Here is a 10,175-nt window from a genome sequence, read left to right on the forward strand (position 1 = left end):
GGCAGAAGACCGCGGACACCGATTATTTGTTCATATTTAAATTTGTTTTCACACAACAAAATATCCAAGAAAACAACACATGGCAAAATTTCACAGCGAATGAGGGATGTGAATGTGCTGGGAGGGGTGAGGCTGAAAGGGGTTGTTTGGATCTTGCCCGGCGTAGCCAAAATATTAGCGACCCTTTTGCCCACCCGTGCCTTTCCCACCGATGAACAAGGTAGAGCTCGGGCGATCATGCATCCTATAGCGCGCGCGTTGGAGACGAGCTCGCACAAGCTATGCTTTTTTTTGCCCACCTCGCCGCCCGAGCCGGCCGCGGACCGACCGGCGATCCGCAAATTACGCCATCCAGGCATAGTTGCGCACATTCTGACAGCAACTCAGCCAACCAGACGAAATTCATGCAAACACTATGATATTTCATATAAATAATGACGAAATTCATATAAAATACCAGATTTTCATATAAACATGATATATTGTGTTACATTTAAATCAACTAAGAAGTGCTACTCCTGAACAGCACATGTATAATAATACCTAGCCTAAATGGTCGCCCGTGAATCCATTTGTCGGCAACGAAACGATCCGGCAAGACACCTATTGTGTACGTCGGCGTCACTTGGGCGGTGGCCTTCAAGTGACCCAAGTAGAGGTGGAATCCCATGTTCTCCTTCTCCTCGATGATGGCGGCGGACACGGAGGTGCTGGCCAACGACTTGTCGCTCTTCACACACCCGGCTTCTGTCTCTGCTTGCATGGCACGGCCGCAGGCATGGAGTCTCGGCCACTGATGACCCACAAGTATAGGGGATCTATCGTAGTCCTTCCGATAAGTAAGAGTGTCGAACCCAATGAGGAGCAGAAGGAAATGACAAGCGGTTTTCAGTAAGGTATTCTCTGCAAGCACTGAAATTATCAGTAACAGATAGTTTTGTGATAAGGTATTTTGTAACGGGCAACAAGTAATAAAAGTAAATAAGGTGCAGCAAGATGGCCCAATCCTTTTTGTAGCAAAGTACAAGCCTAGACAAACTCTTATATAAAGGAAAACGTTCCCGAGGAGACATGGGAATTATCGTCAAGCTAGTTTTCATCATGCTCATATGATTCGTGTTCGGTACTTTGATAATTTGATATGTGGGTGGACCGGTGCTTGGGTACCGCCCTTCTTTGGACAAGCATCCCACTTATGATGAACCCCTCTTGCAAGCATCCGCAACTACAAAAGAAGTATTAAGGTAAACCTAACATAGCATGAAACATATGGATCCAAATCAGCCCCTTATGAAGCAATGCATAAACTAGGGTTTAAGCTTCTGTCACTCTAGCAACCCATCATCTACTTATTACTTCCCAACGCCTTCCCTTAGGCCCAAACAAAAGGTGAAGTGTCATGTAGTCGATGTTCACATGACACCACTACAGGAAATACAACATACATCTCATCAAAATATCAAACGAATACCAAATTCACATGACTACTTATAGCAAGACTTCTCCCATGTCCTCCGGAACTAATGTAACTACTCACAAACCATATTCATTTAATCATAGGCATATTAATATGCATAAAGGATATGAACATAGGATCTTCCACCAAATAAACCAAGTAGTATCAACTACAAGGAGTAATCAACACTACTAGCAACCCACAGGTACCAATCTGAGCTTTTGAGACAAAGATTGGACACAAGAGATGAACTAGGGTTTGAGATGAGATGGTACTGGTGAAGATGTTGATGGAGATTGACCCCCTCCCGATGAGAGGATCAATGGTGATGACGATGGTGATGATTTCCACCTCCTGGAGGGATGTTTCCCTGGCAGAATAACTTCGCCGGAGCCCTAGATTGGTTCCACCAAGGTTCCACCTCGTGGCGGTAGAGTTTTGTCCCGAGAGCTTGCTTATGATTTTTTTTCAGGTCGAAAGACTTCATATAGCCAAAGATGGGCATTGGAGGCCTGCCAGGGGGCCCACGAGGCAGGGGCGGGCCCAGGGGGGTAGGGCGAGCCCCCACCCTCATGCATGGTGGGTGTCCCACATTTGGTGTTTCCTTTGCCCAATATTTTTTATATATTTTGAAACTAACATCCGTGGAGTTTTAGGACTTTTGGAGCTGTGCAGAATAGGTCTCTAATATTTGCTCCTTTTCCAGCCCAGAATTCCATCTGTCGGCATTCTCCCTCTTCATGTAAACCTTGTAAAATAAGAGAGAATAGGCATAAGTATTTGGACATAATGTATAATAACAGCCATAATGTAATAAATATCGATATAAAAACATAATGCAAAATGGACTTATCAACTCCCCCAAGCTTAGACCTTGCTTGTCCTGAAGCGAAAGCTGATATCGAAAAATATGTCCACATGTTTAGAGATAGAGGTGTCGATAAAATAAAATACGGACATGAGGGCATCATGATCATTCTTATAATAGCAACACAAATATATATTGTCATATGATTTCTTATGCTAAAGTAACAATTCATTCACCATTTCAAGTATGAATCAGAAACTTCATTGAAAACTAACAAACTATAATCTCAGTCATTGAAGCAATTGCAATTTATCATTGCATCAGAAATAGTCAATATAAGAGCTTTTTAGCAAGTCCACATACTCAACTATCATTTAGTATTTCACAATTGCTAACACTCACGCAATACTTATGGGTATGAAATTTTAATCGGACACAGAGGAAGATAGGGGCTTATAGTTTTGCCTCCCAACCTTTTACCTCAAGGGTAATGTCAACAATAATAGTTCACGAAAACTCACATCGAATTAGCTATATATATCAGGATCTTTCCAACACACAATGCTTGTCAAAGGATAAAATGTAAAAATGAAAGGTGAAGATCACCATGACTCTTGTATGAAGTATAAGCCAAGAATAAAAGATAGGCCCTTCGTAGAGGGAAGTAGAGGTTGTCATGTGTTTTTATGGTTGGATGCACGAAATCTTAATGCAAAAGAACGTCACTTTATATTGCCACTTGTGATATGGACCTTTATTATGCAGTCCGTCGCTTTTATTTCTTCCACTTCACAAGATCACATAAAGCTTATTTTCTCCACACTAATAAATCATACATATTTAGAGAGCAATTTTTATTGCTTGAAACAATGACAACTTACTTGAAGGATCTTACTCAATCCATAGGTAGATATGGTGGACTCTCATGGCAAAACTAGGTTTAAGGATATTTGGAAGCACAAGTAGTATCTCTACTTGGTGCAAATAATTTGGCTAGCATGAGGGGGAAAAGCAAGCTCAAAATGTTGGATGATCCATGACAATATAATTTATTTCAGATGTAAGAAAACATAACCCATTACATTTACTTCCTTGTCCAACGTCAACTTTTTAGCATGTCATATTTTAATGAGTTATCACAATCATAAAAGATGTCCAAGATAGTATATTTATATGTGAAAACCTCTCTTTCTTTATTAATTCCTATTAATTGCAACGATGATCAAAACAATGTTTGTCAACTCTCAACAACTTTTATTCATCATACTCTTTATATGTGAAGTCATTACTTTCCGTAAGATCAATATGATCTCCTTATTTCTTTTTATTCTTACTTTTATTCCCTCAAGATCATAGCAAGATAGCCCTTGACTCCAAACTAATCTTTATTATATATGGCTCAAGGACTTGATTACATAGAAGGATCATAAAGCAAAAACTCAAGACTAAATCATACTAAAATTTTGTTCTACTAGATCAAGATATTACCAAAAGGATCGAACTAGTAAAATCACTACTAGGAAAAGGGCTACTAATGGCGCACCAGTTTTGCCTACTAATGGCGCATCACTGGTGCACCATTAGTATCACGCCACTAGTATTTTTTACTAATGGCGCACCACTGGTGCGCCATTAGTATCTGGTATACTAATGGCGCACCACTGGTGCGCCATTAGTCTAGGCCACGGTGCGCCATTAGTATAGGCCACTGGTACGCCATTAGTATTTTTGAATTTTGAAGGCGGGAAAATAGTAGTGGCGCACCGTCTAACCCCACCGTGTGCCATTGCTATTTTTGAATTTTGAATTTGGATCTGGATCGTGATTTTTTTGCCCATTTTTTGCTCGTTTTTTGCTCGTTTTTTGGCACGATATTATTTTAAATTTTGTTCCTGTTATTGGATCTTGTACGTTCTTTTGCCGTGTTCTTTTGCCAGAGAGGAGTTCGCCGGAGAGGAGGAGGAGGAGGTCACCGAAGAGGCGCTCGCCTACATCGCCGGAGAGGAGGAGGAGGAGTTCGCCGGAGAGGAGTTCACCGGAGCATCGGAGAGGAGGAAGGAGAAACCATGAGGGGATGGGAGGAGAGGAGGGAGGAGGAGCTCACCGGAGAGGAGGGAGGAGGAGCTCATCGGAGAGGAGGGAGGAGAAACTGTGAGGGGAGGGGAGGAGAGAAGGGAGGAGGAGGTCACTAGAGAGGAGGAGGAGGTCGCCGGAGAGGAGGAGGGTAGTATGGTGGAGGAGAGAAGGGAAGATGGAGTGGAGGAGAGGAGGAGATGGAGTGGAGGAGAGGTGGAGTGGAGGAGAAGAATGAAGAGGTAAGGAGGAGAGGACCATGCCCAGCCATATATACGGCATAATAATGGCGCACCGCGGGCAGGTGCGCCATTACTAACTTTTCGAGTAGATGATTTTTCATATAAAAAACTTTTTCATCCGAGTTCGTACGCAAAAGTTATGCCCATTTTACAAATTCTTGAGAGATTTCACAAATAAAGTCGAAATTCGTATTTGTAAATTTTCACAACAACTAGACCACATATCACATGGGAAACTTATTTTCTTTTATTTTTTTGACATTTCCATCATTTTTTATTTATTTTTAAACTGAAAAGGCGGTCCACGGGGGGGGGGGGTGCATTCGGTGGAAGTGGTGGCCAAGTTACTAATGGCGCACCGTGGCATGGTGCGCCATTACTAGTTCAACTAGTAATGGCTTACCACTCCCACGGTGCACCATTAGTAGTTTTGAAAAAAATTACTAATGGCGCACCGTGGATGTGGTGCACCATTAGTATTTGGACACTAATGGCGCACCAACACATGGTGTGCCATTAGTATATAGTAATGGCGCACCACATGTCTGGTGCGCCATTAGTGTCAATTCCATCTATAGCCCTTTTCCTAGTAGTGAATGGTAAAGATACAAGGTGTGACGGTGATACGATACCGGGGCACTCCTCGAAGCTTGGCTGTTTCCAAAGGGAGTGCCCATACCCAATACTCAGTTCTCCATTGGTGGTAGTGATGATGGAGTTGTTGATGATGTAGGCTTGTCATCCAGCATCGAGCGCAAGAGATGCTCCAACTTACGAATAATGCCCTTGAGTGCGATGATATGCTCTTGCAACAAAATATTTTCATGAATTACATACTTGTTCTGCACCCGAACTATTTCAATCATCTTGAATGCTTCAATTTCAGTAGGGGTAAGATGATTGTAATGACGTTGAAGGATATCTTCTTCTTCTGCTGTCGGAGCTTGATCTTCCGTGGCCTTCTTGATCCCATCATCCTTGTTGATCTCCCCGGGTTCTTCCCTCTTCAACTCTATCTTCATTAGCCAAGCATCATCCCCCTCATTGTTGGAGAAGGGCGACGACATGATGACTGTCCTTGACAACTGTGGTAGAAAATAGCTCAAAACAAAAACAGGAGGATACTTGCATGGTACGGTGGTCAAAACCTTTGGGAGATTATATAATCAATTTTTACCGACCAAAAGAAGTATCGTGCAAGAAAACAGAGTCCAGAGGGCACACGACGTGCCCACGAGGTAGGGGGCGCGCCTAGGGTGTTAGGTCGCGCCCTCCACCCTCGTGGATGCCTCGTGTCATTTCCGGACTGCTTCTTATTTTCCTATTTTCTTAAATATTCCAAAACGGAGAAAATTTGCTATTAGAACTGTTTTGGAGTCGGTTTACTTACCGTACCACATACCTCTTCCTTTTCGGAAGCTGAAACGTTCTGGAAGGTGTCCTTATATACTCCTCTAGGGTTACGGTTTCAATAACATTAGTTTCAACATTTATAGGGTTACTTGAGATACAATGTTTGATTCTTTGACTGTTCACCACCCTTGGATTTGTGTCTTCGAAGTTGTTGATTTTTATGGCACTGGAACAATAGACCTCCTTGATAACGTAAGGACCTTCCCATTTAGAGAGGAGCTCTCCTGAAAAAAAATCTTAAACGAGAGTTGTATAACAATACATAATCACCTACATTAAACTCACGTTTTTGTATCCTTTTGTCATGCCATCTTTTAACTTTTTCTCTAAAAAGTTTGACATTTTCATAGGCCTGGGTTCTCCATTCATCAAGTGAGCTAATGTCAAATAGTCTCTTCTCACTGACAAGTTTGAAATCATAATTGAGCTCTTTAATGGCCCAATATGCCTTATGTTCTAGTTCGAGAGGCAAGTGACATGCTTTTCCATAAACCATTTTATATGGAGACATACCCATAGGATTTTTGTATGCAGTTCTATAGGCCCATATTGCATCATCAAGTTTCTTGCACCAATTCTTTCTAGTTCTATAAACAGTCTTTTGCAAAATTAATTTAAGCTCTCTATTACTCAGTTCTACTTCAGCACTAGACTGTGGATGATATGGAGATGCAATTCTATGATTAACATCATAATTAGCAAGCATTTTACGAAAAGCACCATGAATAAAATATGAAGCACCATCAGTCATTAAATATCTAGGGACTCCAAACCTCGGAAAAATAACTTCTTTAAGCATCTTAATAGAGGTGTTATGATTAGCACTACTAGTTGGAATAGCTTCTACCCACTTAGTAACATAATCAACATCAACTAAAATATGTGTATACCCATTAGAGGAAGGAAATTGTCCCATATAATCAAAACCCGAAACATCAAATGGTTCTATAACAAGTGAATAATTCATAGGCATTTCTTGACGTCTACTAATATTACCAATTCTTTGACAATCATCACAAGACAAGACAAACTTATGGGCATCCTTGAAGAGAGTAGGCCAATAAAAACCAGATTGCAATACCTTATGTGCAGTTCTATGTCCAGCATGGTGTCCTCCGTAAGCCTCGGAGTGACACTTGCGTAGGATCTGTTCCTGTTCATGCTTAGGTACACAACGTCTAATAACCCCATCTACTCCTTTTTTATAAAGGTGTGGGTCATCCTAGAAGTAATGTCTTAAATCATAGAAAAACGTTTTGTTTTGCTGGTATGTGAAACTAGGTGGTATAAATTTAGCAACAATGTAATTAGCATAATCAGCATCAGGAAAGCTATCATCAATAGGTAGTGGGTCGTCAAGAACATTCTCCCTCCTAGACAAGTTGTCTGCAACGGGGTTCTTAGATCCCTTTCTATCAATAATATGCAACTAAAATTCTTGTAGCAAGAGAACCCATCTAATAAGTCTAGGTTTAGCATCTTTCTTTTCCATAAGATATTTAATAGCAGCATGATCAGTGTGAATAGTTACTTTAGAATCAAGAATATAAGGTCTGAACTTATCACAAGCAAATACAACTGCTAAAAATTCTTTTTCAGTAGTAGCATAATTTCTTTGGGCACTGTCTAGAGTTATACTAGTGTATTGGATAACATTTAATTTCTTATCAACTCTTTGTCCTAGAATAGCCCCTACAGCATAATCACTAGCATCACACATAATTTCAAAGGGTAAATTCCAATTAGGAGGCTGGACAATAGGTGTAGAAATCAAGGCTTTCTTAAGTATTTGAAATGCTTCTACACAATCATCATCAAAGACAAAAGGAAAATATTTTTGTAAGAGATTAGTTAGAGGCCTGGAAATTTTTGGGAAGTCTTTAATGAACCTCCTATAAAAACCGGCATGACCAAGGAAACTTCTTATACCTTTAATGTAGGAGATGCCCATGTTTGCACCATGGTCGAATCGCCGCTTACTCGTTCCTCTTTTTCCATGCCACCGACACATGGGACACCTGGTATTCGGGATGACTCCCCGTTGCATTGCACATTCCGTGCATCCTATGTTTCTTTTGCACCGGCATCTCAATCGAGTTACCAGAACAGGAACGTTGTCGTGGCACCGTTTTCGTTATTGTTGTCGTGGCACCGTTTTGTTATCATTGCTGTGACACCCTTTTTTCAACCACGGTGACAAATGCTTCATAACATGCTCATGTCAACATTTCCATAAAACTTGTGTAAAACTTACATATGTCATCCGCATCATGATTACAACATTTAAAATTGTTGTTCGCATTAAATTGCTACCTGACAAGAGGATTTACCGGAATTGTTGTTTGATGTTTTCGGCCTCATTTAAACTTGCTTAATAGTTATTTTAGTTATGCTTCACCTTCTTGCCTTGTTTAACAACATTTAATATTGTTGGGTACATAAACGAGAGCGAACGAAACAATTGGATGTGGTATTTCTTCAATATGCAACTCGTCGCACATTGAGCTACAATTAATTTGTAATATTGTTTGTTGCACTTGGCCATGCCTCATTAAACCGGACATGCATCATACTTGATTGTGCATCATGCCATGTTTATGTGATGATTGTTTACCATGTTGTTTTCTTCTTTCTAGTTGTGCTTCTTCTTGATAGTTTTGGTCACGTTGCGATTGTGAGGATCCGTTCGATGACCTTGGCTCATCTTCTTCATGGACTCGTTCTTCTTCCTAGTGGGATTTCAGGCAAGATGACCGTCACCTTGGATCTCACTACTATCTTTGCTATGCTAGTTCTCTCGATGCTATCGCTATGTCGTGCTACCCACCACTTGTTTCTTAAGCCTCCCAAATTGTCATGTTAGCCTCTAACCTTTTTACCCTTCCTAACAAGCTATTGTTTTGCTAGGTTACCGCTTTGCTCAACCCCTCTTATAGTGTTGCTAGTTGCAGGTGTAGTTGCAGGTTGTTCCATGTTGGGACATGGATATCATGGGATATCACAATATATCTTATTTAATTAATGCATCTATATACTTGGTAAAGGGTGGAAGGCTCGGCCTTATGCCTTGTGTTTTGTTCCACTCTCGCCGTCCTAGTTTCCGTCATACCACTGTTATGTTCCTTGATTTTGCATCCCTAACACGATGACGGTTTATGGGCCCCTCTTGACAGTTCGCTTTGAATAAAACTCTTCCAGCAAGGCCCAACATTGGTTTTAACATTTTCAATAATAATACTTGAACCTAATAATTAATTGGCATAGGGCGTCGTGAACCCGAGGATTTTCTACATACAGGGTGGGCCAGTGCCGATGGTGTTGGTCCCAAACTAGAGCACTGTGAGGGGCCACCCCTTGGCAACTTGGGGTATGTTGGCACCTGTACGCGTAGCTCATCCGTCGTGGCCTGAGACTAGATACGCGTGGCTACTATTCGGGTGTCAGCACGTCGGGAGGTCTTGCTGGATTAGTTTTACCATTGTCTAAATGTCTTGTGCACCGGGATTCTGAGTCTGAACGAAGGGTCCCACGATGGAGGATTGTCTCCACGGATCCTGAGCTTGTCATGGGCTAAGTTGGGACACCCCTGCAGGGTTTAAACTTTTGAGAATCGTGCCCGTGGTTATGTGGCAGATAAGAATTTGTTTATATCCGGTTGTAGAAGACTTGAAGTGAACTTATTTAAAATACACCAACCGCGTGCATAACAGCGACTGTCTATTTTTGAATGATTTTGAGAAGAGAGCATAGTTGGGTTATGTTTGACTCGTAAGTAGTTCAGGATCACTTCTTGATCATTACTAGTTTGCCACTATTACGTAGCTTCTCATCTTACTCTTGTACTCGTAAGTTAGCCACCATACAATGCTTAGTCGATTGCTGCAACCCCACCACTTATCCTTTTCATACCCATTAAGCTTTGCTAGTCTTGCTACCCGTGGTAATGGGATTGCTGAGTCCTCATGGCTCATAGATTATTACATTAGCAGTTGTAGGTACAGGTAATGCAGTGATCTGCCGTGAGAGCGATGCTTGATTGCTTTTGGAGTTCTTCTTCTTCTTCGATCAAGGGATAGGTTCCGGGTTGGGGCAGCCTAGGATAGTAGGGTGGATGTCGTTCTTCTTTTTTGTTTGATTGCATCCGTAGTCAGACCCTGCTCTTCTGTATGATGATTGATGTGTA

This window comes from Triticum aestivum, chromosome 6A, assembly GCF_018294505.1.
Source record: "Triticum aestivum cultivar Chinese Spring chromosome 6A, IWGSC CS RefSeq v2.1, whole genome shotgun sequence".
In the NCBI taxonomy this organism is placed as follows: domain Eukaryota; kingdom Viridiplantae; phylum Streptophyta; class Magnoliopsida; order Poales; family Poaceae; genus Triticum; species Triticum aestivum.